This window comes from Oryctolagus cuniculus, chromosome 10 (assembly GCF_964237555.1).
Source record: "Oryctolagus cuniculus chromosome 10, mOryCun1.1, whole genome shotgun sequence".
Classification (NCBI taxonomy): domain Eukaryota; kingdom Metazoa; phylum Chordata; class Mammalia; order Lagomorpha; family Leporidae; genus Oryctolagus; species Oryctolagus cuniculus.
Window position 1 is genome coordinate 76,078,371 of NC_091441.1, and position 12,949 is coordinate 76,091,319.

General features: G+C 45.2%; 1 long non-coding RNA gene across 1 annotated transcript in view; it reads right to left on the reverse strand.

The window, feature by feature from the left end:
* Positions 1 to 4,579: 4,579 nt before the first annotated feature.
* The window catches only part of LOC127492318 (uncharacterized), a 34,982-nt gene continuing 26,612 nt past the window's right edge, over positions 4,580 to 12,949 (reverse strand). The window contains exon 4 of the long non-coding RNA XR_011379477.1: positions 4,580 to 7,293. This is a non-coding gene — a long non-coding RNA (uncharacterized lncRNA). The remainder of the gene's footprint in view (positions 7,294 to 12,949) is intronic.

The following is a 12,949-nucleotide window of genomic DNA, read 5'->3' on the forward strand; positions in this document are numbered from 1 at the left end:
CACTTTTCCATGCATCTTTGCAAGGGGAAAGGCTAGATGACATCACAAGTTTACTTTTATTTCCTGGGCACAACATTGCATTAACTAACCACTGAAACTTGTATTGACCTCAGTGTGGCTTTGAAATACTCAAGAGGTCTCTAGTTACCCTCACTGGTGTCCCAACAGACCCCAAATATATTTTAATGCATTTTTAACATTTTCTGAGATGGTGTACCCAAGTGGTGTCCCTGTATGTTGGGAGAGGAAAGAAAGATAAATCATTCATTAAAAAAAAAATGCTGTGTTTTACAATGCAGATGGAATTAAAAAGGGACTGGAAATTCTGGACTGACACCAAGGCTGCATGGCACAGACCCCACCCCCACCACCAGTATGGCACAGCCCAACCAAATCACCAGTGTGTCCCCCTATTGCTCAAAGCAGCTATAGCCAGAGGGCTGGTCCTCTCCAGCAGTGAACATCCTCATCAGTTTCCCTGGATGAGAAAATGCTGGTCCAATAACACTTCCCAAACAATACTGAGCAGAAGAAATGTTAACAAGTATTACACACCACAAGGTTAAATTAGGTCAAACAAAGCCTAACTGGGTTTAATATTTTTAGAGCTTTTCAAACCTCCAATATACCATGTGCTGTGGAGCCCAGAAGTGGGATAATCCTACAAAGGTTCTTTTAATTTTTCTCTCTTTTATAAAATGTGCCACAAAGCTAGAGTTCACAGAAAAAACACTCTGGGGAATGAAAAAAGAAAGGAGAGACTTTGGGACTGCAAAGACTTGGGATACAGCCCCCAACACTACTTCCTACCACGTGGGCCCTTGTGCAGGCGACTGTCTCTGAACCTGAATCAATCCAAGGGTAAAATGGGATGTTTGGGGAGTGCATGAGTGGACATAAGTAGCCCCTCTGGAAGAAGGCCTCATGGTTGTCATCCTATGCCATTGGGTCAGATGCACCTGAATCAAGTCCCATTTGTGCCACCTTTCCAGTTGTGTGACTTTCAGAGTTAGGTCAACTCCTTGGGCTACACTTCCCTCATCTGGAAGCTGACTTAAGTAAGGCAATGCTCTTAGCCAAGGGTCAACAAAGAGTAGTTACTATCGGCACTCCCCAAGAAACCAAAATAGTGACCACTGAAGAACCACCTCCCATTTGTCCCGCTATGCCAGCCTCACTATCTCCTTCCCAGCAGCAGCCCAGTCCCCTACGGGGACTTGCCTCTTCCTGTGGTGTGTAGTCTTGGTGGGATGGTCATGTCAGTGACCCATGCCCATTCTGGAAGCCGAAGCACAAGTTCCATCCTACTATACCCATATCCACCTGTATAAGCAAAGGGGTTCACAGGACATAAGCTAGCTGACAGGATAGACAGTCGGGCTGGAAGTGAGCCATAGTGGTGGCAGCAAGAGCATCCCAACACCCAAGAGGCTGCCAGACTTCCTCTCTCCTGTGCATCAGCATTCAGGCCATTTCAAGCCCCCCCCCCTCAATCCATCTCCAATTAATTAACCTTAAAGCATGAACAAGGGGCAGGAACTATAGTGCAGAGGGGTAAGCCGCTGCTTGAGACACCTGCATCCCATATCCAGGAGCCAGTTCTAGCATTGGCTACTCTGGTTATGATTCAGATCCCTGCTAATGTACCCAAGAAAGCAACAGATGATGGCTTAAGTACATGAGTCCCTGCCACCCATGTGGAAGACCCAGGTGGAGATCCTGGCTCCTGGCTTCAACCTGAGCCCCAGCTGGCTATTTAAGTAGTGAACAAAGGACGGAAGATTCTCTCTCTCTCTCTCTCTCTCTCTCTCCTTTCAAATAAATAAAGCTTAAAAAAAAAAAAACAGTGTGAACTCTTTCCCAGTGGTGCACAAATCAGTAGACACATTGAGTCGAGAAGAATTTCAGCCTGCTCCTTGAGGGAACAGGGAAGAACCCACATCATGCGTGAAAAAAACCACGTAATGCCTGCCTCCTGTCGGTCTCATGGCTCCACACCTTTCATGACCCTATCAGAAAAACAGAAACTTCCCTGTATTTGGAACAGAGGAAATTTATATCAGGGAGTCTGGTTACCCAGCGGAAGAGGGGCTGAGAAGTCCGCAGGGGACAGTGAGACTGCCCCTGAGGTTAAAGACACAGAGGGGCAGGGGCTCGAACCACCGGCATCACCACTGCATGGCTGAAGCCAGAGGAGCCCCAGCTGCTTCCAGAGACGCTGCCCAAGGCAGAAAGGCAGGGGCGTAAGGCAAACAGCTGGCTTTTTCCTACCGCCTTCCCTCCGACTTCCCACCTGCACTTCCCGTGAACCCAACCCCGCCAGTTCCCAGGGAACCTGGGAAATGTACCTCCAAATCCCATCTCTCTCCTTCTTGAGCAGCACAGTGGAATGTCCAAGAAAGGATCCCAAGACAACAGGCTTAGGACTGGCGAACAAACTCTCAAATATGAAGCATACAACAGGCTTTTGTTTGTGTTACTCAGGACTCCTTGGAAACCTCCTGACCTCATCATATTTCACCTTATAGATGACACACAGCTCTGTCAGTCACCCAGTCTCCTCCTCCCCAAGTTCCATTTTTTCCCCTTGTCCTCCTCAAAAAATAAATAAATAAATAAATAAATATAAATAAATAAAAATTTTAAAAATTAAAAAAAGTGCAAAAAAGCCATTCCCTTTGCCTCTCATCCGGATGTTCCATGGAGTTCCTAGTCCCAGAGGCACCCCCAATCCTAATTTCAGTGCAGATTCTCTGACACTGAAAGCCAACTGGAATACATTTGCTGTATTGTTTCTATGGCAAAAGGAAAACCTCAAGGAAGTGAGCCCTCCCGAGATAAGGAAGAATACCCGTGTCCTGTTGGTCTCATCGCATGAAGAATACATTTTGGAGGGGCTGTGTTTGTGTGTCATTAGTATTCCACCAACCAAATTTAATACTAATTTTTCCTCCAGGGGAATTTCTGATGAGATTGTCCTGCAAAGGGACCATCTCCTAATGGGATTAGCGAATCAAGATTGTCTCTTGATGCATGGTGTTGTTAAGCAGCCGTTTTAGAAGAAAATGCTGCAGGGGGAGGAGATAAACCCAGGGGGTTAAAAAAAAAAAAAAAGCAAACCTGCTGGCATGGCCCAGAGAGCTAGGTTGGCACTACTCCTGCCTCGTAGGCTGGCATCTTCAGGCACCCTGATTTAAAAAAAAAAAAAAAAACTCTAGAAAGAGATCCAGTCTTGATAGTTATGATTCAACAGAAAGGTCATAGGGCATGGTGACCACAGCAAGCGGTCCCCTGGGGAACAGCCAGTGATGGGGACAAACTCAGCACCCTGGAGAGCAACACAAAGCCCCACTGTTGTTGGCAGAGGGCACTAGCCTTTTCCGACCAGGACTGTGTCCCCCAGCCAGCTGCATTCCCAAGACACCTGACCCTGGCCCAGACCGTCCCAGCGACCCTTCCATCCAGGGAAGTATTGGCATGAGAAATGGCTCAATTGCCTAAATGCAAAGTAATCTTTTAATAGGAATTGCCAGGGACCAAGCAGCGGCTCTCATCCTCTCAAGTACAGGGAATAAAAACTATAGTAAGGCCGGCGCCGCAGCTCACTAGGCTAATCCTCCGCCTGGGTGCCGCAGGCACCTAGTCCCGATGGGGGCGCCAGATTCTGCCCCGGTTGCTCCTCTTCCAGTCCAGCTCTCTGCTGTGGCCCGGGAGGGCAGTGGAGCCCAAGTGCTTAGGCCCTGCACCCGCATGGGAGACCAGGAGGAAGCACGTGGTTCCTGGCTTCGGATCACCGCGGTGCGCCAGCCACAGCACACCAGCTGCAGTTGCCACTGGGGGATGAACCATCAGAAAAGGAAGACCTTTCTTTCTGTCTCTCTCTGTCACTGTCCACTCTGCCTGTCAAAAAAAAAAATCCAAGTTAAAAAAACTATAGTAAAGGGGTCAGCACCATGACAAAGAAGGTTAAGCCTCCACCTGCAGTGCCAGCATCCCATAGAGGTGCTGGTTTGACTTCAGGCTGCTCCACTTCTGGTCCAGCTCACTGCTATGGCCTGGGAAGGCAGCAGAGATGGCCCAAGTGCTTAGGTCCCTGCACCCACATGGGAGACTCAGAAGAAGCTCCTAGTTTTGGCCTGCCCAGCCCTGGCCACTGCGGCCATCTAGGGAGTGAACCAGCAAATGGAAGTGTGCTCTCTCTCTCTCTCTCTCTCTCTCTCTCTCTCTCCTTTTCTCTCTGCATCTCTACCTTTCAAATAAATAATTAGATCATTTTAAAAAAAAAAAAAAAGGGCAACAAAATCTGGCACATTCAGCACTGAGTATAAGGTTCCATGGTCACAGATTCAACCAACAGTGGATTGAAAATATTCAAAATATTTGAATATTTCAAATATTCAAAAAAATCTAGAAAGACCCATAAAGCAAAACTTGAATTTGTGTCGACTACACTGAGTGCTTCAAAATAAAGTGATGCACAGACACACCCTGCCCTGCCCTGCTGTGCCCTGCCCTGCCCTGCCCTGCCCCACCCCATCCTGCCCTGCTGTGCCCTGCCCCACCCCATCCTGCCCTTCTGTGCCCTGCCCTGCCTCAGCCTCCCTATGGCACTCATCTTTTGAGCAGTGTTTGCCTCATGTCTCAGTCAGGTGCTACTGCACAGTTAAGCCTGCAATGGTTGTGTCCGTGCTGAACACTGGTAGTCTTTCACTATTCCCTCAGTAATACAGTACAACAACTATTTCCATGGTGTGTGCACTGTACTAGGTGTTATCAGTCATCTAGCAGTGATTTACAGTACAAGGGACTATGTGCACAGGTTAAACACAAGTACCACACAGCTTATATTAAGGCCTTGAGCACCTGTGCATGTTGGTATCTGCCGGGGCCCTGGAACCAAATCCCCATGGATGCCAACGGGCAGCGGCAGTCAGTCTCCTTTGTCACCATGCATTGACAGTTCTAAAAACTGTCACTGGCACTGTGCTGCTCCCTACAACACACAAAGAACTGTCATCGGTCTGAATTCCAAACAATGTTTGCAGTCACTCTTTTCAGTTTCAGTTAATATACTTATCAGCTTCAATTAAGATAGCTTTTCTGCTAATCATTTAATAAACATCTTATTCTACATAAAGCCAATTCTGAGAATTTATTGCCATTGTCACTGAACATGCAAGGACTCAGCAATGGGTCATAATTCCAGTTTCCAAATCCCTATTGAACAAGACATGTTTGGGTTTTAACAGCAGCTTCAAAGTACACAAACAGAACTCAAGTCAATTCAATTGTCTTTCAGTGTGACCACTTCGAGTGTTTGTATTTAAATTTTTCAACTGCAAAGATATTTGAAAGCCACTAAAATCTATACTGCACAGATAAAGACTCGGGCAGTGTGGTGATTTCTGGAATTCATGGTGAAATAAGATTTTTATGGATTAGCCTCAAATTTAGCCTTTTAAATTTTCCCCAACTACTTGTGTATCTATTGCTTTGTGTGAAACAAATGCTTTAGAACTAATATTAATAAAAATGTTCTTGGATCAACTATGAGCCAAGATAAAATGATGAAATGAGAGCGATTCCATCTACCGAACTTGAATATATGAATATCGACTTTGTCGAAGTAACAGGCAAATTTGCACAAACCTTGAAAAGAAAAACTGTACTTACAGCTGAAAAAAGAATATATATGTTAAGTATTCTCCCCACTTTAAAAAAAAATCCACTAACATAATTTAAAGCTCTGATCATGACTTTTTCCACTTGGGGAGGTAATATTTTTTAGTTGTTAATAGTTTGATTACACGTAAAAACCAGTAAGTGAAACGTAGACTGCATGCCTCTCTGTCCTATACTATGATTTGTTCAATTTCATAAATGTCACTGAGAATAATTTTGTGCGTAGAGAAGGCAGGTATCAGATACGACAGGTGGCTGATGCAGGTAGATCTTCACCGAAGAGCAAACTGTTCTGTCTGTTCCCCCCATTCATTACGAGCCTTCGACGACCCTGAACTAAAGCGAGGAATTTTTTATTCTCAAGTCACTCTCTGCCAAAGCAAATTCAGTCCTCATGGGTTGAGAGGTCGCTGACCAGGGCTTATGCTGAGGTGCAGTTGGACCCCACCTGCTCCCTTCTGGGTGTGCTTCCTGGTCTCCACGCTAGGTTTCCAGACACACACACACACACACACACACACACGCCACCCTTGCCTGAGGTGTTAGCTTCTTTCCATGTGAGAACTGGAGCAGCTCCATTCTGCCAGCTCTCATCCTAGGCAGACAGGGTTTCCAAGATCTACATGGTCCTGTCTGCTCCATGACTCAGTCAACCAGACACTTCCTAGTAAGACTTCCTGTGGTTGTAACAAGAAGCCCTTTACTGTCTGACTTCTCCCATGGCTTTGTTCCAGATGCCAAATTACAGCCTTGGGCATCAGCAAATGCAGACAGAGCCTCCTGGGTGAACTTACAGCCTGGACTGCCCTGACCATGAGAGACTTGGATGGGGCGGGGGGCAGGGGTAGGTGGACAGGACCTTGAGATTAACTCTCATTTGCATGGGGGCTTCCTGATATGCCAAGGATTACTTCCATTACAATGAAACTCCTGGTGGAATAAATCTATTCTATTCAGTGAGGTCACTCACCTGGAAGATATCTTACTATCATTTTTTTTAAAGATTTATTTTATTTATTTGAAAGGCAGAGTTAGAGAGAAAGAAAAAGAGAGACAGAGAGAGACCTTCAATCCTAATCCACTAGTTCACTCCCCAGATGTCCACAAATGGCCAGGGCTGGACCAGACCAAAGCCAGGAGCCAGGAGCTACTTCCAGGTCTCCCACGTGGGTGCAGGCAGGGACCCAAGCCCTACTTGAGCCATCTTCCGTTGATTTCCTAGGTGCATTAGCAGGGAGCTGCATCCAAAGTAGAGCAGCCAGGAATTGAACCAGTGCCCATATGAGATGCCTGTGCTGCAAGCAGTGGCTTAACCCAATACACCACAACACCAGCCCCAAGTATCATTCTATCAAACTCCTTCAATTGCTGGGAAAACACTGTGTGAAACTGCTTTCTTTAGTATCCAAGAGAGCAGGGTGGGAATCCCAGCTCTTCCACTGTAAGGCAAATTCCCTAACTCTCTGAGCCTTGGTGTCTCACCTGTCAAAACACGATGCCCCATTCACTCCAGAAAAGGGTACCAAGGCATGGGTATTGTGGCACAGTGGTTAAGGGTACCTGAATTGGAGTGCTTGGATGGAGTCCCGGTTCTGTTTCCTATCCAGCTGCCTGCAAATGTGAGCAGATGAAAATCTATTTAGATTATTAGCACTTACTTGGATCCCTACCATCCATGTGGGAGACCCTGATGGAATTCCACACCCCTGGATTCAGTTTGGCCCAGCCTCAGGTTGTTGTAAGCATTTAAGGTATACATCAGAAGATGGAAGCACTTCTCCCTGTCTCTCTCTGTCTCTCTGTCTCTCTCCCTCTCCCTCTCCCTCACTCTCTGTTGCTTCACTTTTCAAACAAAAATAAATAACTAATTTTTAAAAAAAGAGGTTCCAGGATTATGCAAATAAACATTCTAAGTCCTCACCCCAGCACCTTCAGTGTTCCACAACCGAGGGATATGTACTGCTGTTATTTGAACAAAAATTGCTGGCAAAAGAAGATAAATGGACTGCATAGACTAAAGATTACTCATGCGACAAAGGATGTCAAATAAATGTCATTTAACTAAAAGAAAACGCAGTGGCTATTGGCATGGCAAATATCAAATTACAGCAGTCACAATGCAGAGAACCATGCCTATCGTGCCCTGTGAGTATTGATGGATGAGATCACCATGGGAAACATGGTGTTTTCATATAGTCAGGGGTGTCCGAGGAAAGGAGGAGGAGATGAGGGAGGAGGGGGAGGAGGAGGAGGGGAGGGGAAGGGGGGAAGAGAAATTCCTTGCACTAGTCCCACAGAGGATCTCATAGAACTTCCAAGAGGATAGGGAGAGAGCCAAGTTGGAATGCAGCCAACAACAGAGTGGTAGAAGGAAGGCCTTTGGGGTATCTCTAAGAACCCTCGGTTCCTTCTCCTCTTGGGAGGTGCTCCAGAGGAAAGCCAACGCATGGCCACACGGATCCCAGGCTGTCTAAATTTAGAGGACAGTCAACTGTGCCTGCCAAATACCAACTGAGATATCTCAGAGTAGAAGAATGGAGGCATTTTCATTGTCTCCTTGTTTGTTTTTAATCTTTCAAGAACTGGGAATGTTGGCATAGTCTGTTTCATATTGCCATAACAAAATCCTAGAGACTGGGTAACATAACATCTGAGGGTGACTAGTCTCATGATCCTGCTGACTTGAGACTCCTAGACATTCTAGCACCCCACCTCAAGTGAGGGTTCCCCTGACAGCATCACCACCTGGCAGAGAAGTGGAATAGAACGTCCATATGCAGAAGGACCAAGCGTAGGCAGTGACCTCTCCTTATCACAACTTGTTCTCTCCAGAACTCAACTAGTCTCACGAGACCTCACCCACTCCCTCAGAACAGGCTTAATCCATTCAGGAGACTGGAGCTCCAGGATCTAATTCCCTTCCCCTCGGCCTTACCTATTGGAGGAGAAGTCCCGCCATCCCCGCACTGCTACACTGCTTCTGGACTTTGAGTGTTTAGGGAATGAGCCACGTCCAAACCATAGCAAATGTATTACCGTATCAGGGTGAGGAATTATTTTGGGTTTTTGAGAGATAGAGATAGAGATAGAGATAGAGATAGAGATAGAGATAGAGATAGAGATAGAGATAGAGATAGAGATAGAGATAGAGATAGAGATAGAGATAGAGACAGACAGTGCCCATCTGATGGTTCACTCTCCAAATGCCCACGGCAGCTGGGGCGAGCCTGGCTTGCAGCCAGGAGCCTAAAATTCAATCCAGGGTTCCCTTGTGGGTAGCAGAGACCAGCTACTTCAGCTGCCACCACCGCTGCCCATGGTCCACATTGGCAGGAAGTTGGAATCAGTAGTCAGAGCCAGGAATTGAACTTAGACACTTCAGTGAAGGATGCAGGCCTGCCAACCAATGTCTTAACTCCTAGGCTGAATATCTACCCCAAACGTGTTACTTTGTGAATCAAATCAGAACTTCAATGTTCAGCCAATAAGTAAAATATAGCAATCACACATGACCTCAGTGGTCCTCCTAGGTTATACATGGTGTGCCTATTTTTATTCTCTAGTGGAAACAAACAAAACCGTTTCATAGATTCTGGAATTGATAGAAGAAAACACTCTGGTTCTGTAATCAATTCATTTGAAAATAATTAACTTTTATAGAAGACTAAAAATTTTTAAATAAACATATGGCAAAGGAAACACTTTATGCCACTGAAAAGAAATGCTAAATTCCAGTTAAAATGATAAACCTTTAATAAAATGTCATTATAAAAACAGGTCTAAAATCCTACTTGAGGAAGCTTTAAATGGTGTTTTGGAGTTCAGGGCACAATCTTTCTTCAGACCTTGGCTCTAGACTCTCTAGGCCCCTGGCTTACTGTAAACCAGAACTATGAAAAGATAGAAATACTACACACTTATGAACCCCTACGTGTAAATCATTGCTGTTCAGTTTCTAAAATGATCTCTGAGATGATACAATATAAGGACCCTGAACACACTGGACAAGCAAGAAGAGGGGAAAATACACACTACATGAAAGTGGTCTTTAAAAAAAAAAAAAAGAAAGAAAGTGGTCTTTAAGATTTTAAGTTGATGGGGCCAGTGCTGTGGCATAGTGGGCTGTTTCCACCTGCAGTGCCAGCATCTCTTATGGTCACTGGTTCCTGTGCCGGCTGCTCCTCTTCCAATTCAGCTCTCTGCTATGGCCTAGGAAAGCTATGGTCCAAGTGTTTGGACCCCTGCACTCATCTGGGAGACCCAGAAGAAGCTCCTGGCTCCTGGCTTCAGATATGCCCAGCTCTGGTCACTGTGGCCATTTGGGGAGTGAATTAGTGGATGGAAGACCTCTCCCTCTGTCTCTCCCTCTCTCTGTCTGTAACTTTGCCGCTTAAATAAATATGCTGAAATTTGGGCCCCTTCTAATAGAAATTGGGCCCAGTTTGGAGGGAAAAGGGAAAGGGAACCATTTTAAGGAGGAGTGTTGATCCTACCAAAAAACATGTTTTTAAGATGTGGCCCATTCATGGGGTACTTACCAATAAAAGACCCCTGGATTCTAGCTGAACCTACTGGATCAATATCTTAGAGTGGAGCCCCCAAATCTGCATTTTATCTAGCTTTCCAGGCAGGTCGTAGACACACTTTAGTTTGAAAACTTCCGATCAGGACATTAAGAGTGAGATACAATCATTAATTACTCAATGACAGAGATCCACTCTGAGAAATGTGTCATTTGCCATTTCGTCATGGTGTAAATGGCCTATGGTACAAACAGGTGAATCGTCGGCACTGATGTATGGAGATTGATGTTTGGTATACACTTACTTTTATTTGTATTTTATTTGAAAGACAAAGAGACCAAGACAGGTGGAGAGAGATCTTCCATTCGCTGGTTCACTCTCTAAATGCCTACACAGCCAGAGCTGGGCCATTCCAAAGCCAGCAGCTATAGATCCATCCGGGTCTCCCAAGCAAGTGGCAAAGGTTCGAGTACTTGGAGCATCTTCTGCTGCCTCCCAAGGTGTGCATTAGCAGGAAGTGGGATCAGAAGTGGAGGAGCCGAGACTGAAACTAGGCACTCTGATAGAGAATGTAGATCTCCCAAGTTGCAACTTAATTGCTACACCAAATGCCCGGCCCTCCAATACACATTTTATGGGGAGTACAAGCTAAAATAATAAAAATAAGCATGGTATAGTGAATACATAAACAATAACAGTCATCCATGATCATCATCAAATAGTATTACTGTACATAACTGTGCTGCGACAGGCAGCACAGTAGGTTTGTTTACACAGTATCACCACACATGGGTGAATAAGGCATTCTGCGATGACTCTATGACAGCTATGATGCCACTAGACAATGCAAATTGTTCAGCTCCATTGTAATCTTATGGGATCACAGTTGCATATATCGTCCATGTTGACCAAAACATCATTGCACAGCACATAACCGTATTTTAGCGTGCACTGAAGATCTATAAACAGCCCTTCGGTATCTTACGTCAAGTACCGCACTTACTATCTCCCTGGGGTTATTTTGTGATTGGCCTTTTGCTAATGAACCCAAGTCCAGTATGAGTTGGCAGTAAGTGACCATTCCTAAAACCCAGAAGATTCCTAAGAGCTGCCCATGCATCCTAAGAATCCACAACAATCCGCCTGGCCTGCTGCAGCTGCTGGCCAAGAGTCCCACAGCCCTCTCTGGGTGTCTTCCTCAACGCAAGGATCTTTTGTGAAGAGGAATTAAAAGTCCCCGGCATCCAGAGTGAAATTAATTAGCACCCACCAAATGAACAACTGTTTCATTCCCTGCATGAATTTATATTTTGCTGTTGTCACAGCCGAAAAACATGGGGAAAATCCTCTGTAAAAATTAGTTATGCTCTATGGTTTCTGGTGGCGCTGCAGAGCCTCCCCCTTGGGCTGTTATTTGCAGTATTTACATTTTTTTTCTTTTACTGAATTATCAAGTGAAAATCCAATTGTTCCTAATGGTGCTCGCTCTGTGTGCTTCCCATTCTTCTATATGAGAAAGGGTTTATTATCCATTTGTAGTAATTAAGACACTGATGTTATATAGATCCATAAAAATCCTTCATTAAGCCAGTAAAGAGCTTTTCATCAAAACCACGATAGCTAAATATTTATTTAAAAATAAAAGCCAAATTAAAAGGAAGAGCACCCCCACCGAAAGAAAAAAATGCTATGAGACTGATTTGGAGTTAGTGGCGGATGCCCCAGGTAGCTCCAAAGCAGTCAGGAGAGTGTCTTACAGAGCAGGGGGCGCCCTAGCAGGCACTCCGTCATGGCTGGCCATAAAGAAATGGAGTAATTAAGCATAAGGAAATAATTCAGCAAGACGCTAACAGTTTAATAACATTTAAGTATTTGCATTTAAGCATTATTGTTTTTAAACGATTTCATAATTGTTTCAGATCTGCAAAAGGTGCTAAGACGTGAACAAAATAAAGAGCAACTCAAGATTTTCTGACTGAAAGGATCAGTAGGACGCAGGCACGAGGTTGGCTTTGTCCTCGTAAAATTCAGAGTCCAACCCTTGGCAAAACTCCACAGTGTGCAGCAGCTCACATGCCTCTCCAGCCAGGGAAAAGAGGAGGAAACTCAACAACTCCTTCATGAAGAGGAAAAACCTCCTGTACCGTCTTCCTTCCTATCACAAAGGAAGTTTGTCCACAGAGCCAAGGCTGAGGAAGTGAAACATGCTGATTGGAATATGTGAGAACTCCCCACTGCGTACCAGTTGGGGAAGAAAATCTTCTTAGAAAAGCTTCTATCTTTGAGGCATTTTAATGAGAGAGAGAGAGAGAGAGAGAGAGAGCGAGCGAGCTGGGGCAGGCATTTGTGGTAGAGCAGCGTAACTACCACTTGGGACACGAGTTACCAATATTCAAATGCCTGGGATTGAGTCTCACCTCTGCTTCCTATCCAGCTTCCTGCTGATGTACCTGGGAGGCAACAGTTGATGGCCCAAGTACTTGGGTTCATGCTACCCATGTGGGAGACCTGTATGGAGTTCTTGGCTCCTGGATTTGGCCTGGCCTAGCCCCATCCGTCATGGGCACTTGGGGAATGAACCAGCATATAGAAGATCTCTTTCTCTCTCTTTCTCTCTCGTTCTCTCTCTCTCTCACACACACACACATTAATAAATAAACAATAAATAAATAAATACTAATAAATAAAACTTCAATAGAGAGAGGGCTGCATTTGTCCATTACTGAAGCCTTCCACCCACATGG